Below are 17,810 nucleotides of genomic sequence, written 5' to 3'. Positions count from 1 at the left end.
AGTTGTCAGAGGCATACACACACACACACACACACACACACACAAATAAAAACTGTCACTTTTAAAAGGGGGTAAAGGAACTTGTCATCACCTATGAGGATCCACATTCTATCACTACAGTCCATGGGGTAGGCGGACGCCCTCCCCACTCGTTTGTCCTCTGGTCTCCATATACACACACTAACATATATAGACATATGGACACAGAATACGTTAATGAGTTAATTAATTAATTAATTAATTAAAAGCTTTTCTAATTATCTGTTCTTGGCCCCAGCTCACTCTGTCTTTGCTTTACACAGCTCAACTCCCCACATTTGCCTCCCCTTCTCTCATGCCTGTCATGCTTTCATGCGTGTTACTCCTCCCTTAGTGTCCATGTTTAAATCTATATTTGACTCCTTATAAACTATAGTCTGGTGATTAGACAGATACTTTCCAGGTTGAAAGAACTTGCTGTGCGATTATGAGACCTGCAGTCCAAATCCCAGCATCCTGCAAACACCAGTCACTACAGCTGCCAGGAATCAGACAACATCTTCGTAGGCAAAAATAATGAAATACTGCCAGTAATTTGGATGAACATGCACTTATGAATATAGGGCAAAATGCAAAACTTTGTCCTTTTAAGATGTAGCTCACAAAAAGAGTGAGGACTGGGGTCATGAGTCAAAGGGAAGTAAACATACTGGTTTCTTTCATAACATGTGAACCAAACAAGTACTGTTATCTCTACAAATCTGTTCCTTTCTCATAAGCCAAATTTAAATAATGCTTTGGAAAACTATCCACCTGGACCTGGATCATCCTGCTCTGTTGTCCCCATCTTGATTTTCCTCACCTCTCTTTCTCCTCCCTCCTTCCTAGACTTTTCCCCACCTACCCTTCCTTCTCATCCAATGATAGGGTATGCCTTATCCCAGACTCCCCTTGCTCCATAATGGCATCACCTTACACAGAACAGTGCCACAGGTTTCAGCAGAATACAGGAGAGGGATGGACTGGGGAAATAGGATGCTCAATGTTCAACACAATGATGTGAAGGGTCAACATCTAGTCGAAGTTCTGTTCTCAGACAGAACAAGGCCTACATTAAACTCCTGGGCTTGGCTATTTCTGTAGATTTCTAATTTCTCAAAGCCTAGCTGAGGAGCCACCCATTTAGTTGAATGCTCACTTTGTTCAATCATTAATGTTTAGGAGGGTTTTTTTTACCTTTTACATCAATATGGGAAAGTTCACCAACACTAATAATAATCTTGAATATAAGATCTGTTTGTCAAGTCCATTTGCCTCATGAAGAACTATTATAAAAATTGAGGACCAGCATGAAGGCTCAGCAAAAGGCTTTTGCCACACAAAGCTTGATGACTTGAATTCAATGCCTGGATCACATATGGTAGAAGGATCTACCACCCACAAGTTGGCCTCTGACCTCTGCACCCATACATGTATATACATACATACACATAAAAATGTGATGAAAATTTAAAACGGAAAGCCTAACAAAATTAATTATAATTCAGCTAAGGTACCTTTAGTGCAATTTGAGTTGCTTTATCTTCTGCTGACTTAACAATACACAGGGGGAATGGAAAGAAATGGCCTATTGTTTTGACTGTGCCTAAAACCTCAAGCATGCCCAAGAGAAGGAAAGCCTGTAGGAAGGCCAAGGTCCTAGAGGGATTGTACCAAAATATCACCACACAGTAGAGAACACATGTAGTCAGAAACTACTTAAACAGAATGTGTAAGTCCTCAATACACAGGACACAGTTGATGGTGCTTGGGGTGCAATTCTTAGGGGCCCTGCAGTGTGTAAAATACAAGACATTTGTGTTATATAACTGTCTGGGATTCAGTGAATCTATATGCTTTAGTTCTAGCTTTGGATTACCTCAGCGGACCTTTGTGGAGTTTTTTATCGATAGAGTAGCTCTTTACCTCCTCATAACCTTATTATGCTTTAGGCTTTTATTGTTTTATTTTTCCCTCCCACTATTTAAAGTTGACCAGAAGAAAAGGGTTGTGTTGAGGCTAAGTTGGTTGGTCCAGTTTTCTTCTTGGAGGTAGGCTTCTGAACATCAAAATATCTGAATGGACCACCTCACCTCTAGATCCCAATGAGGGCTTTTCAATAGAACCCAACTGAAATTGTCTGATTGTCTCTTCTCAAAGATCAGGAAAAAACAACAGTGCCATTTCAGACCTCTTATAGAGGGAAGGGCATGTGGCTGCCTCAGTATTCTGTTGCTCGTGATTTTTGTAAAAACCGAATTTTTAAAATCTGTTAATGTTTCACAAAGAAGAAAGCCACAGTTTGTGGTATCCTCTAGTTTTATAGCTTTACATTGTGTGTTTCTTTCTTTTAGGAGAAACCCTACCCAGTACAAGCCATCACATGCACAGAATGTCCAGTGAGTGGGTTGGTTCTCCACAGTCCTTGGTGTAGTACTTAGTTTAGTCATTTACATTCTTTTGTATATGAACCCCAATAGGCTTATATGTTTGAATACTCAGTCATCAGGGAGTTGAATTATTTGAGAAGGATTAGGAGGTGTGGCCTTTGGGGATAGGTACGGCCTTATTGGAGGAGGCATGTTATTGGAGGAATGGGTTTAGTGGTTTCAAAGTCCAGTGTATCATTCTGGGATATATTAGGATGTATAGCTCTCAGTTACTGCCCCAGCACCTTCTTATTTGCTTCAGGCCATGATAACGTGTACTGATTTTCTAAAACTGTAAGCAAGCCCCCAATTAAATGTTTCCTTTTACAAGAGTTGCTTTAGTCATGGTATCTCCTCATAGCAATAGAATAGTGACAAACACAGAGTTTATTTGACTTACAAGTTCAGGTAACAGTCCATTATTTCAGGAAAATCATAGGAATTGCAGGAATTTCAGGCAGATGGCTGAAGAATATACACAGTCAAGAGTAAAGAGAGCATATTTGCACGGATAGTTACTTAGAAGCTTTTTTCACTTCTATATATAGTTCAGGGCCCAACTTAGGGAATGGTGCTGCCCATAGTGAGCTAGGACTTCTTACTAAGTATTCAAACTTATGAACCTTTGGCAGCCATTCTCATTCAAGCCATCATAATCCCTTGTTCCCTAAATTGATTCTGGCCAAGATATGTAATGACAGTAAGGCAAATAAGACTAGAACAAAAATTGGTACCAAGAGTAAGATAGTCGTTGGGTGCTGAGATTAAAAAAAAAAAATTGAAGATATCTACCACCACCACCACCACAACCACCAAAACGTGCCTATAGTCCAACATGAACGAAACAATTCCTAAGACTCTCTTCCCAGGTGATTCTAGATTGTGTAAAAATGACAGTTAAAAGTAGCCAACACAATGACCAAAACAAAGAAGAAACGCAGCCTTAGAATATAGCCCCCTTTTCCATCACTGAGAAAGTGAGAACTCACTACTGCCCAGGATAATCATGACAATAGTATTTCAGTAGGAAGAGACATGCAGTGTGTAACAAGACATTCTACTACCAGTAAACGATACCATCTCAGTGGAACCCACTCTTCATTTAGTATTTTACGTTGTGGTATAATGTGTGATGTTCATTCTCGGAAGAATTCTGAGAACTTTGCAGTAATTCTGGATGGCTTACAACCCCTGTTCCTGCTGCTGGGTTAATGAAGCATAGCTATATTTATGGGTGAGGTTGCTTTTCGGGCCATTCAGATTCTCATTTAGCTACTGTTAGCTCTTGGAGCACGAGCAAGCCACTTAAAATTTCAAAATCTCAATTTTCTTATCTCATACGATGTGATGAAGATTGTGAATCCATTGCAATGTCTATTGTGTAATAAAATTTTTAATAAATTATGAGAACATCATCAACAAATCTAGACTGCAAGCTTTTAAATGGCATGGTGTCATATTTTTTCAGACTAAAGAATTCAGATATTTAAAGTCCTCTAATTTTATGAGGTATGTCCAGTTGAGCACACATAATTCTAGCTTCATGAAAATTGGGAACACAAGAACTGGCTGGCAGAATTAGAGGTTCAGCTGTTGCCCATGTTTTGAGGGAGGTCAGAGGTCAGATAGCGTGGGCTTGAAGTTTGGTTTTCACTCTTGCTGAGTGGGTTCTTGGTTAAGGCAGGTAATCCCTCTACACTCCATTTCTGTATCTGAAAATGAGGCACGATTACCGGATAAACAAAACAGTGGAAAGAGTGCCCAGGCCAAGCCCTGTACGTTATAGATGGCTCAGTTAAGGCTTGCTATTGCTATCATTGACTTCAGGAACATCGTTCTGGCTCAAGTACCAAGTTCTAGAGGAAGTGCTGGTGGCCAGCAGGTCACATGTAACAATAACAGGTGATTTGATTTGGGGGAAAGCAGAGCATATCTAGGCAAACAGCACAAAGAAAGCCAAAGACAACTGAAAACATGGCTGCTTTCACTACCCAGTGGAGACAGCTCACACTGATGTTATATTTGGGCAGCCATGATCTCTTTCTGCATCATCAGAAGTACACCAGCATTTATTTACAGAACACTGTGTTAGGGCAGCTGGGAAAGTGTTAAAGGAAATGAAAAGTAGAACCTAAGAGAAACAGAGTCTGGGGAGCAGAAGACTTCTGTGTGGAGGACATAGAGACTGATAGAATATACTTAAGTATAGTTTGTGTGTGGGTTTGCTTCTTGTTTTTCTTTGTTTTTTAACTCAAGTCTCATGTATTCCTAGTAACAATCAAGAATGTAGCAAGAATGCAAAGAATCAGGGAGTGGATTATACAGGAGAAAGTGTGGGAGTTAGGAAAGCCATTCTAGTAGTATTTTTTCCTATTCATGTCAGCAAGGGTTTACTGAACATCCCTGTGTAGCAGGTCTGTGCTGTGAAAAATAAGATAAAGAGATACTATGCATCGCTGACCACATTCCAATGACTATGCAAATCCAGCCAGGAATACATTTGTAAAGCTTTCTCTTGTCCTATGATCAGAGAAACAAGCATTCTTAAGTGACTACATAAGGTAGATAAGAGAGCAGAGAGACAGAGACAGACAGAGTGGGTCAAAGATGTACCATGACATGAAACTACAGTTCAAACCCTGGAGCCTTTGGAAATGACAGACCTAACTAGAGTACTGGAGAGTTTAGAGGAAAGGCTGAGAAACATATGCACAAGTATTAGGCAGGCAGAAAGAGCAGGTTCTTTGGAACATCTGCAGGTGGGAATGGCAAGGAGCAGCATCTGCTGAGATATACCAGGATCCAGCTGTTTTTGCGGATGGGGTACTGGAGAGAAACAGTTCAGTATTCTGAGGATGTAAGGCTGGAAAGAACAGTATATATCAGAGGAGATACAGAACAGCATTAGCTTTCCAGGAAGGTGGGGAAGCTCCACCCAAGCATGTCAGACAGAGATATACCATAGGTTTGTTTAAATTTTATGGACAGTGCAGGGTTAAGTGTAGAGTGTATTAATAAGGCATAGGAATTCCTACATGTAAGAAAAGTTTACGCCAGCAGTGGTGTGTTTTCTCTCACAGTGAAGGGGTGGTGACAGGAGGGCAGGGCTCTCTGCAGTTTGGCTTTGTCATGCTTTGCTCTCATAGAGGCCATTCTGCCATAAGAAGATGGTTGGTGGAGCACAGGACCTTGCAATTGTGTTTAATGATACAAGAATGGGATATAAGCCAACAGTTCCTGTATCATCCATCATAAAGGCCCTTCCAGAGACCAACAGCTTCAGTAGATTTCTGCAAGTCAGGTACATACCATCTCCAATGGCCACCTTTGGCTGTAAGAAAAGCTAAGCAAGCAGTAATTCTCCTTGTATAAAAGGTCTGGGCATGGGAAACTGGGAATAAACAACGAATAAGTTAAGCTACCATTTCTTCTACCATAGGGAGCAGGTGAGATACAATGAGGACCTGCAGCAGGCTAATGGTAACAATACATGCCTTTAGAAGAAACGTGGAATTTAGAAATTCTTCTCGTTCTTGATGTGGAGTCTCAGGGGAAACTCAGCAAAAGGCTGGATGTAAGTTCAAAAGCCAAAGGCTCAGGGCTGGGTCTGAGACTCTAGCTGTGAGTAGGGGCCATTAGAAGAGTCCGGACACTCCAGGATGGCATGGAGCAGAAAGAGAATCAGGCCTCAGTAATGACATGCTTTTAGAGCAGAGGCGTAAAACAAAGACTTTAAGGAAGAATATAAGGAGATGACCAGAGAGGAGAGCCAGGCAGAGAATTTCTAGAAAGAGACTCCAGAAGGGTGAGAAATACCAAAGAGGTCTAAAGGTAAAAGGCTGGAAATTGCATAGACAATTTTGTCATATGATTTCATAGCTGGTCTCCATCTGAGCCATCTATTGGTGGAAACGGAACAGTCCATTTCCCTGTATTGTAAAGGAAGGCACCTGGCTAGTTTAAATTCCTTCTCAGCAGAGGCTCTAAAAATGCAGAGAAAAAAATCAATGCAGTAGGAAGTAGAGAAAAATATTAATGGCTTGACTGGTGTATAGTTAGGGATTAGGAGAAAGGCCAATAGGAAGGGAATGGTTGAAGACACAGTAGACATTTGTAGGAATGAGAAAAGACATTCAGGCATTGCCCTTTATCCATGGCTTTGTATTTTATTGCCTTAGTTATTAATGGCCAACTACCTGCAGCCCCCAAACTTCCAGAAATAAATAATGCATAGGTTTTTTTCAGTAAGTCTTATTAAAGCATCTTGTTCCATTCTGTTTTGTTAATGCCTTTAGGGCTTACTTTTATTATGATTTTTAACTACGTGTAGGTATGTGTGTCTGCATGTCTCTGGTTTCCACGTTCCCTAGAGTATGAGACAGTCCTGAGGAATTGGGTGCCCAGTACCAAACTCAGGGGCTCTCTGAGAGCAGCAAATTCTTTTAACTGCTGAGCTGTCTCCAGCCCCTTCAGCTGCACCTAATTAACAACTCAATGCTGTCCTAGGGGTGCATAGTAAAAGCCCTAACACACAGTTTCAGACATCCAAGGGATGTGTTCTGCAATGGAAGAGGTAGCAACTGTAATCATGACTGCTGGACCAATTTTAGTTGTCTGTCAGAATGGGGGCCACCATTCCTAGCTTTGCTGCACTTAGAATCTGAACAGTATGAAGCTTTTGAGTCCATAGAAAAGAAGAGGAAGGCTGTTGGGAAAGAATCTGAATGCCCCCCCCCCATACCATCTCTGTATTTAAAATTATAGGAAACCTACATGGTCAGTAACATAGATGACAAGACTGCAAGACTCACAGTCATTATACACCGTACATCTTACATCAAATACTATCTTGCGCGTGGTATTTCTTAGGCACAACATAATTCCACGTGAGCCTCAGTCTGAGAAGACGTGCTAATTTGCCCTATTCTATTTTTTCACAGGCCATCACACCGACCTTGGAATATAGTTGGATAGCAAAGTTATGCAAAGAGTCCCTGAGTACTACAAGAGCTGGGCTACACAGAGAGTGTGCTCCCCTGACTTTGCATGGCACATGATTGTCTGACAGTCCATGGAGCATATACTTCTGGCCTATCCTTGGAGCATGCTCATCTGACTAACCATTGAGCATGCTCATCTCACTAACCATTGAGCATGCTCATCTGACTAAACATTGAGCATGCTCATCTGACTAACCATTGAGCATGCTCATCTGACTAACCATTGAGCATGCTCATCTCACTAACCATTGAGCATGCTCATCTGACTAACCATTGAGCATGCTCCTCTGACTAACCATTGAGCATGCTCATCTGACTAACCATTGAGCATGCTCATCTCACTAACCATTGAGCATGCTCATCTGACTAAACATTGAGCATGCTCCCCTGCGTATGCATGGAATGTGCTCTTGAGAACTTGCATTTATCTGCACACAGAGGAACAGATGTGCTTTCATTTTCCTAAGCAAAATAACAGGAAGTATCATCATTCTTGAGGTCACAGTATTCATAACAGGAATGTGTTGAGAGTCACGTGAGATCAACTGGGAAGCATGGTGTCTGGTTCAGTCCCTATCTTGAGGGGGATAAAATAATCTCAGTTCTCAAATGGTGTCAGTCACCATAAGGACCCAACCCAAGACCAAGGACCCAACACTTCTGTAGTCCCTTAGAATCTGAGCTTGAAAGGGGCCTCTGCCTCTTCAGCCAGCTGGGCAGCTCACAGAAATTCTATCCTTGCAAACGGAGCTATAGGTACCAGAGAAGCAGCTCTTCCCTCTGATTAGTGGAACAGCTATGACAGAAATTGTCTTTTCCCCAAGACACAAAGTGACATTTTAAAGGAGAAGCCTCTTTTTTGATGCCATGGAGTCATTTAAAAACAAATGTAAAAGCTCCAAAGAATGTCTGTTTAAGCACAGCTGTAATTCAGGGACACAAGACCATTCACTTCAGCCATCTCTCTGCCGGATTCACTTCTTGATCCTCAGATTATGTAGGAATCAAATCCAGTACTATCTTTACTTTCAAAGTCAGTTTGCCTGTTTTGCTGGTGACTACATGGTATGTTAGAGCCTTGTACGTATGCTTCAGTTTCCAAACCTAATTGTGATCGTGGGCCAGTAAGGTCGAGGACCAGGTCATGAAACCCATCATAGCTTACCCACCTGGGTAAGCTTGCAGGAATATTGCCAAATGAATGAGAGACTGATGAAAACTGGAGTACAGTAGTGGGTGGGTTGCTAAGCAGCCTGGTAAAGAGGATTACAAATTAGGTCCCATTAGTAGAAAAGGTGGGGTGGACAGTGAGAAAGACCGCTGTTCTGGGCCAGCAAAACTGGGTCCTAGTCCCAGGCTGGCTTGCTGGGCTTCACTCACTCAACAAATACCCCTCGAATTTCTAGGCATTTGACAGGCTCAGAATAAGACAACATTTCTTCTCCCAAAGCATACTGAAGGTGTCTATTTGGATCACAAGAGAGATATGGGAAGACATTCCACCTTGGTATGTAAACGTGGGGTATGTGCTGAGCAAGAGGCTTCTAAATCAAGTTGTTGTCCAGGAAAGCATTCTGAAGACTATTGCTTCATGCCTTGAGGGATACAAAGGGTCATTTGTAGACTGGTGGAAAAATTTACCCACCACAGGGAACAGGACTAGTGTTTGAGTTATTCTGCATCATGAAATGTAGGAGGTGGCATTTGACAGCTGATAGCATAGCCAGAGGTGAATCTAACCTAAGTTACATTGCAAAGTAAAAATGCCATTGAGTCAGTACAATTTGCAGATGAAGGTAGAAGTCCAGAGACAAGACAAAACTGGGTTTAAAGATAAGCTTTGACATACACCAGTCATGTGACAGTAATCACTTAAAACAAACAAACAAACAAACAAACAAAACAAACACTCTTCAAGTTTAGTTTCCTTAGCACAGTGTTCTGATTTGGTTATCTATTGATGTCCAGCAACTCCTCTCAAATGAAATGCCTTAAGACAACACATATTTAGTATTTCTCAGGGTCATTATGAATTAAGAATGTGTTATGGCTTAAATGAGGCCCTTGCTTCAAGGGTCTATCACATGGCTTCAACCAAAGTCAACCATGGTTGTGGTGCCATCTCAAGACTCCAGAAGCTCATTTACAGGTCTCTTGGCAGTTTGGTTCTTGCTGGCTGGTGACCAGAGTCTCTCTGGAGTTCTTCAGTATGTGTTGCCCTACTAAGGCAGTATATAGCTTCCTCAGATCCAGTGGAGATACGTTGTTGACTGGCAAGACAGAAAGGCCATTGAAGTGAATTCTGAACACTATGGCCCCATTCTGTTGGTCAGAATTCACAAGCTAGCCTACCCTTCTCAGGTTGGCAGGCGTGTGTTGTTGGAGAGTAGGAGTGCATGGGAGGATGGGCATTTACACAAGAAAGAGAACACTAGGAAATCAAGCTGTGGGGATTCCATCTTTGATTTTGGTTTGCCTCTAATTTGTAGGCTAGACCTCCAGTCAATGTTAGAGCTATTGTTATGCAGAATGGAGGGATGGTGGGCCAGAGGCAGAATGTACTGTGGGTGGAAGAGTAAATAAGGTGACTTTGGACAAGTCAAATCGCCTCCTGCCTCTGAGACACCATTTTGTCCTCAGCAAAATGTAAATACTTGGTCACAGGGGGGCAAATGAGAAAAAAAAGTGCAAGTTTCAGTTTGTTTTCTGAGGGAGAAAACATAGCTCTCTCCAGCTTGCAGGGACAAACTGCTCTGGGCCTTTTCTGTTTTGTTGATTCGGAGTCTGTCAGTCTAGTATCTTCAAGGATTTTAGTATTTGGCCCCTTGGAGCCAAATAATAAAGAAATATATTAAATAATATATAAATAATTAAGAATTACATGGCTGGGAATAAACACAACGAGGAAGCTGGTTTTGGGAGTCCTTTAAAGTATCTCTAAGGCTTTTTTAAAAACTACCTTTGCTTCTAAGGAGCCCGTGAGGGGTGGGTCTAGCTGAGAGAAAACTGGCTGTATGTGGGAAATTTCAAGCTCCTGATAATAAAATGGTAATAAAATCTCATCCGGCTCCCAAGGCTTAGAGCAGAGGGGATGTTTATGGTGGAGGGGGTTCCCCAACACAGGTGCAGCTGCTTTCCAGGTTGTGAGGTTTCCAGCCCTACAGGGAAGCTGGGATTATGGACTCTGTGGCCTCCTGCTAGGCCAGTTTCTTTACTTTGGGAGAAAACACTCAGTTGTCCCGCCCTGGCGCCAGGCAGCTTCACTCTAGGCTCCAATTGAATGGTGTCACAACAAAGTGGGATTCACAGTCTGCTTTGGGTTGGTTTGCCCCAGGGAAGGTAAACAGCTGGGGAGGACATTTCAGAGGGTGGCAGTGTCCTCCCAAAGGTTAGCCAGTGATTGGGGATAGAGCTTGGGAGTCAGCCTTTCACAAAGGCATGCTTCTCAGCAGGAAATGTGGGTGGGGCGGGGCAGTCCTGGGATAGAGACAAAGCTCCTTTGAATCTTTATCAGAAGGCCTGGCCTCTTGCAAGAGGGGTACCCGGGACGCCAGGGCAGGGAGAAAACTCCAGTGTGTAATCTCATTACACTCCCTCGCTCTGCCAACCTAGAATGCACAGTTGCTTACAGCCTACAGCTGCCAGCGCGCTGAGTGTCCCTCCAGCTCATGAGGTCACCTCCTGCAGCGTCATAACCCATACTGGAGAGTTGTTGGTAGCCCAGGAGTAGTTGGGACAGCCCAGACCAGATCTGGCCAACAGTCTCACCTTCCCAGGCTGGCTGCTCCACCAAACTACAGCAGTCTTAGAAAACCTAATGAGAGCCAGTTGTAGTGGCCGCTGGCAAACTTTCTCAGAGTCGCTGATTGGTCGGTGGCCGAGAGCTGTAGCCAATCAGCGCGGTGTTTGGGCCCGCATTTCGGACCAAAGGTCCGAGTGGGCATCTGGCGGGCACAGTGGCCTGCAGAGACTCAAGGTGTGGAGGGCGGGGCCAGGGAGGGGTGATCAAGTCTTGGGACCGGACAGCCAGGCGGCTGGCACCGCCATCACCGCTATCGCTGCTCCTGGTGCTGGTGCTGCTGTCACGAGCCGGGGCTCTGCATCCTGAAGAGCTCTTTCCTTACGGGGGGTCGTGGGGAGACCGGCTGCTGCGGGAGGGCAACGTTGAAAGCTCCGCGGCGGTGAAGCTATCAGTACGTAGAAGTAGCTTCTACGGTGTCCAGTTCAGCAACCTCTACGTAAGTTCAGCTCCCAGAGGTGCGCGGCTTGGTGTGGGGTTGTAGTTTCTTCCCAGGGTGTGGAGCAACTAACCTCCATGTTTAACTGTCATCGCCGCTGGGGACCGGACTTAGCAGCGATGCTGCAGCTTCTTGATCCCTACTGTGGAGGAATAAGGATCATTTCAAGGGAGAGCTGGAACCGTCTCCCTCTACTTCGACTTCCCAGGCAGGAAAATGAAATTGAGGCGGCTAGTGCGGTTTGCCTTTAGGGGCGGTGAGAGGCTGTGTACACAGGTATAGCAATCTAATTAAGGACACGGCACCCAAGGTGTGCAGTGGTGGAGAAAGATGAGCGGGTTCAAGAGCGGCCGCACCTGTGAGTTGCAGTGCACTTGAGCACTGTCACCAAAGTTGAGTTTGTTACCCCTGGATGTGTCTCAACCTGCCAAGAGGAGGGAGTCTTCTTGACTCGAGTAGAACTCGGACCGTAGGTGCGTTCGACTGGTGGTTGCCCACCACCAGTTTGAGCGACCACCGGTTTGCCCTTTAAAAAATGTTAGTGTGGGGCGGGATTCATGTGCTACCTTATGCGTGTGAAGAGCAGAGAACAACCAGTTTTTTTTGTTTGTTTGTTTGTTTTTTTTTTTCTTTTTTTTATCCCACCTTCTGTCGGGTCCTAAAACTCAAGTCATCAGGTTTGACAGCAGAGTGCCCTTACCTGCTGAACTGTCTCACCGCCTTGTGGTCTTATTGTAGATGGGCACCAATGGGATCATCTCCACCCAGGACTTACCCAGGGAGACTTAATATGTCGTTGCTGATTTTCCTACTGACTTCCCAGCCATCACCCCATTCCTGGCTGACATCCACTTGAGTCACAGCAGTGGCCGGATCCTGTATGGAGGACACCTCCTGGGGTGTGCTGAGTCTGGCTGCTTGCTACCTGTGCACAGGCTTCCCCCCTACCCACTTCTTCCTGGCCAAGTGGGCGCCTAGGAGGAGGACAGGCTTGGGGCGGCATGGTCCGGAGAGGTAAGCAAGGGGTACCCTACAGCTGAATAAACAGAAGGGTTGGGCTTGAAAAGGAAACTAAGAGATTGGCTAAGAGGCATTCCCTTGATTCCCCTCCTCAACACTAGAAAATCCCTTAGTAAAATGAGGGACTAAGGTGCAGATACCAAAGACCCTGAGGGAACTTAAGGCACTTTACAGGTTTTTTTTTTTTTTTTTTTTTTCTGGAATCACCTATAAGTACACAAATAGTTCTAATGATATATTCATCAAAAAATTAAAAATTTGGGAAATTTAAAAAGGAACAACTTTTTTTTTGTTTTTGTTTTTTGTGTTTTTTTTTGTTGTTGTTTTTTGTTTTTTTGTTTTTTGTATGAGCTGGGTGTGGTGTCACTCACCTTCAATACCAGTAGAGTGAGAAAGGCAAACAGATATCTGTGAGTTCTAGGCTAGCCTGGTCTACAAAGTGAGTTCCAGGACAGAATACAGAGAAACCCTGTCTGGAGAAACCAAAAATATCCTGTAGGTTCGTGTGTACATTTCTATTTATTTCTTTAATATTGTTGCCGTTGACAACAGTGGGTCCACAGTGACCATATTACTGTTTCACTTGCTTGTTCTGCTGTTTAGTATGCTCTGGTCAGTGTAGTTCTGTAACATTTATTACAACCTTATAAAATCTCACCCTTCCTAGTGATCATTAAGGTTGCTCCCGTGACATTTTTACTATAATCAATACTATAAAGTGCTTTATAAGGTTTTTATTTTATTCGTGTGGTGTGTGTGTGTGTGTGTGTGTGTGTGTGTCTTTCTCTTTGTCTGCTTGTGTTGGTAGGGCCAGAAGAGGGCTTGGGCCCCCTGAAGCTGGAGTTGTTACATACAGACAGTTGTGAACTGCTTGACTGACAATGGATACAGAGATTTGAGCTAGCATGCTGAAAGGACTACAAGGTGCTGAGTCACCTCTTCAAAGCCAACACTTTTTAAAGTGTCAAAACACTGCACAGCCTGACCTGACATCACAGGAGAGTGAGCAAGCATGCCATGAACTTCTTAGTAAGTTCCCTGTAGCTTTCTCCACATTGCCTTTGTAACAGTTTACATACTTCTGTCTGCAGGAGCCTGCTTTGCAGTCTCCCTGGAGAAAACACCAACTCTGCTCTGGCTTTGGTCTTGGCAACATGTGAAGTGGGTATGGGTGTGTGAGGGTAAATGGCCTCATTCCTGGTGTAGGTAGAGACAGAGTCCTCTTGTGAAATTCCACCTGGCTGTAAAATGCCATAGACCTGGAGCAAATCTGTGTTTGCTTTAACTCCCCTAGTGCCTCTGAGCTACAGAAGTGATGTCTTCCCTAAGAGCTTGCCCCTTGTTCCTGAGTTTGTTCTGTGAACTTAAAGGAAGAGACATGTTTTCCTAAAGCCTGCACCAGCAGAGATGGAGAAATTGTTTGAAGTTTCAGTTTCTTACTTGACAGGTTAACATCCAGTTTTGTTTACTGACTAGCCTTGGCTTTGACATCTCAATTACAGTTCAACAGAATACCTTCAACTCAAACACTGCCTCCTTGGCGCAGGCCAGCCAGCTAGAGGGCTAAAGACAGGCCCCACTGTTAAGTTTCATTCGCAGTTCTGGGACTTGAACACAAGTCCTCATGAAGGTTAGCTAAGTATGTCCTTCATGAATGAGCAACACCCATAGGCACAGTAATTCTTTCATTACACCTTCCAAGTACTTGTGAAGTCAGGAACAAGGCAGAAAACACTTGCAGCAGTGGTCTTGGAAGACACAATCCCTCAGGCTTCATTTTCTAAGCTGTAGATTGACATGGTAGTGCTGACTTTTTAGGGTTGTCATGAGAATTAACCAAGGCGATGTGTTGTTCCTGCCATGTAACGATCTTGTGGTAGAACTCCTTTATGTAAGGACTTGGTTGTTTTATTTCATTTTATTCTCTCTCTGTGTGTGGATGTATGTGTACGTATATGTTTACGTGCTACATGGGAATATGTATGTCTATGTATGGTGAGTGTGTATGTAAATAATCTATGTTAATGCTGTATATGAAATTGTGTGTCTGCATGTTCATGATGTGTATATATGTCTGCATTTGTGCATTATGTGTGTGTTTGTATATGTGTGTGTGTGATGTGTGTGTCTGTGTATGGTTTATGTGTATGATGTGTGTATGTGCATAATGTGTGTGCTTGTGTGTATCTGTATGGTGTGTTTATATGCATATGGTGTGTGCACGTTGTGTGTGAGTGTGTGGTGTTTGTATGGTATGTGCATACTGCATTGAGGCCACTTGTGTGTGCATGATATATATGTGGGGTGTGTGTATGGTATGTGTGTAGGACATGTATGGTATGTGGTTTTGTATGATTTATGTGTGCACGTAGCGGGGTGCACATTCAGAGATTGGGAGGAGATCCTTGAACTCGGATTTCAAGGCAAGGGATTTATTTACCTTTCGAGCCTTCTCTGGCCCTCTCTGTAAGTACTTTTTAAGAGGAGGGTTGGGCTGGGGATTTAGCTCAGTGGTAGAGCGCTTACCTAGGAAGCGCAAGGCCCTGGGTTCGGTCCCCAGCTCCGAAAAAAAGAACCAAAAAAAAAAAAAAAAGAGGAGGGTTGTCCAAATTGCTGTTTTGGGTTTTTCCCCTTTGTTTTTCTTATCTTTTTGCAGGGGAATTTGGTGGGGAAAATTCTGTAGCTTTCTTGTTTTTTAACTTTTCCAAACATCCATATTGTTCTTCAGATATTGCCATAGGCTGAATGGGCTTCAGGACTTGTTCCATTCGCTGAGGTTTTGAGCACAAGATGTGTTCTCAATTACTCCTGTGGAAGGCTCTTCTGAGTGCTTTGAAGACCGTGGGATTGAACTCTTGCTTTGATAGATTTTTTTTTTTTATTTTTGAGGTAGATTTTGGCACACAACAATCTCCTTTGCCTGGAAGATTCTGTGATCGCTACATAGTTTTCTGACATCTGGTATAGCAATATTAATATTAGTCACTGGAAATGACATCAGATGAATAATATCTTTACCGTGTGAAATGTTTCTGCTCTCTTCATTCCCTCCAGGATGTTCACGTTGGGTGTGACAGAGTGTTCTACCTGGCATGCAAGAATGGCATGGTGCAACTGCATTGAAAAAATGAACAAATAAAGTGTTTGTTCATTTAGTTAATCTGAGATTTCTTAAACTGTCACTTCATAGAGCAAAGAGGTTATGGCCGGAAGATCTGAGTAATGATGGGTACCGTTTGTTGTTGTTGTTGTGGTTGTGGTTGTTGTTGTTGTTGTCGTTGTTGCTCTGTGTGTTTTTGGTGTCAGGGGAAGGCTGTTGTGTTCTCACTGGGGAAGAGGGTGTTATCTAGAACTGAGTTAGATAGTATGTCGAAGGTTTTTGTTGATGAGGAATTTCATTTGGGTTGGAAGGACCACAGGAATGGGAACCGAGAGTGAGTGGTAGGAGAGCTTGCCCTAGTCTGGGCTGCATCCTGGGAGAGGGATGGGAGCGTGGAAGTTGCTTCAGAAAAGGATGGAAACATTGTATCTGTAGCCAGGAAACAGAGAAAGATGGGAGTTTCTAAGCTTTCTTTCTTCTTTGTATGCAGTGCAAGCCTGAGCCCAGGGAATGGTGGTGTCTATATTTAGGGTGGGTCTTCCCTCCTTAATTAATCTAATCAAGATACTTTATCAGAGAAATGCCTGGTGACTGTTTCCTGGTTGGTTGTAGATAGCGTCAGATTGACAGCTAATAGTATGCATCACAGCTGGTCCCTGGATGCTTTTACATGGAATGGTGGGTGTTGAGTTGGTGCAGAGGTGACAGTTGTTGATCAAGAACTTTGGATTTAGCTGGAGATCTTTGGATTATGAAGCTAGAATCCACAGAAACAGGACGTGTGTAATTTACCACATGTCAGTGAAGACAGAGAGGATAGAGAATAACTAGATATATGAAAATGGGTTGAAGAAAACTGCTTAGGTGTCCTTGAAGACTACATATGAAGGAGGATACACTATGCCATCATGAAAGCATTAGGCATTCTCTTAACTCTGCAGTACAGGGGTGAATTTGGAATACCCCAAGCACATCAGTGTCCCCATGGGAATGGGGAAAAAGTAACATACAAAGTGGTGGTTGGTGTTCACACCAAACATCGTAGGCCAGAATCAGTGGCCTTACACCTCCAGAGAATGTGTCCTTAAAGAAGACTGAGCATTGAACTTTGTCCCCCAGGAAGGAATCACCTCATTTCTTATTTTGTTATCATTTTGGTAAGGCTGAATAGACAAATCCCTTGTTGTAAAGATGTCATTCTGCTGGTTGATGTTTTACCCTTGTTGGATGGTATGTTTGAGAAGCCTTCTGGTTTTCTGTCTGAACAGGAAACTGGAGACCTTGCAGCTGGGCAACTCTGACCTGATCCTCTTTGTACTGCTCCCCACCCTGTGGAGAGCTCCTCTCCTAGCTGGCACTCTCTCTTTCTCTTTGGGGAGGTTGGGAGGCCATGACTCTTGTACAGGTTTTGGCAGTGCAACTGAGGGCTTACCTTCAGAACCGCTGTGGAGGACTCTTGGAAAACTTGTCTCTGGGAATGTGAGGGACTTTCCCTTTGGAAAAGAGTCAGACAGAGGGTGTCTCTAAGGAGGGGCTCTTCAGAGCCTATGAAGTGGCCTCTTAGCGATTCTATGTGGAAGTCTGTAGCCCTGACAAGGGGTTCATGTGTGGCAGATTTCAAGCAGCTCAACTCTTCCGGAATGTACTTTGGGATCATAAACTATATTAAAAGGGAGTTTTTGTTGTTTTCTCCTCTGTTATTTGCCTCTTTTAGTGGGGATGAGGAAATTAAAAACTTGCCATCTGAAGTGAGTTCTTCGCCAAAAGGTGACACAGAAAAGACATAGAGCAAATAAGGCACTACATGTGCAGATCTCCAGGTTAAAAGTCAGGCTCTCCCATCACAGCCTCCTCACTTCTTCCCAGACCTCCTCCCCACTGCCTTCTCTTCTCCACATGTAGACAGCCCTTATCATATGGAATTTCTGTAAATTTAGAACCTTGGCTCTCCCTTATCTTGTGAAGTTGATTGTGGCCACCATACCAGGAGCCTCCACAGTTGGTT

At 43.5% G+C, this 17,810-nt stretch overlaps 1 long non-coding RNA gene and 1 pseudogene across 2 annotated transcripts in view; one reads left to right on the top strand and one right to left on the bottom strand.

Moving 5' to 3' along the window:
• Positions 1 to 17,810, bottom strand: part of Nid2-ps16 (nidogen 2, pseudogene 15) — a 1,080,338-nt pseudogene that overhangs the window by 233,820 nt on the left and 828,708 nt on the right.
• Positions 11,596 to 17,810, top strand: part of LOC148006399 (uncharacterized) — a 39,084-nt gene continuing 32,869 nt past the window's right edge. Inside the window, exons 1-2 of the long non-coding RNA XR_015684150.1 lie at positions 11,596 to 11,685; positions 12,424 to 12,699. This is a non-coding gene — a long non-coding RNA (uncharacterized LOC148006399). The remainder of the gene's footprint in view (positions 11,686 to 12,423; positions 12,700 to 17,810) is intronic.

Source organism: Rattus norvegicus, chromosome 3 (assembly GCF_021556685.1).
Source record: "Rattus norvegicus strain SHRSP/BbbUtx chromosome 3, alternate assembly SHRSP_T2T, whole genome shotgun sequence".
NCBI classification, from domain to species: domain Eukaryota; kingdom Metazoa; phylum Chordata; class Mammalia; order Rodentia; family Muridae; genus Rattus; species Rattus norvegicus.
The sequence above is the reverse complement of the archived record's forward strand: the minus strand, read 5'-3'. Positions and strand labels throughout refer to the sequence as shown.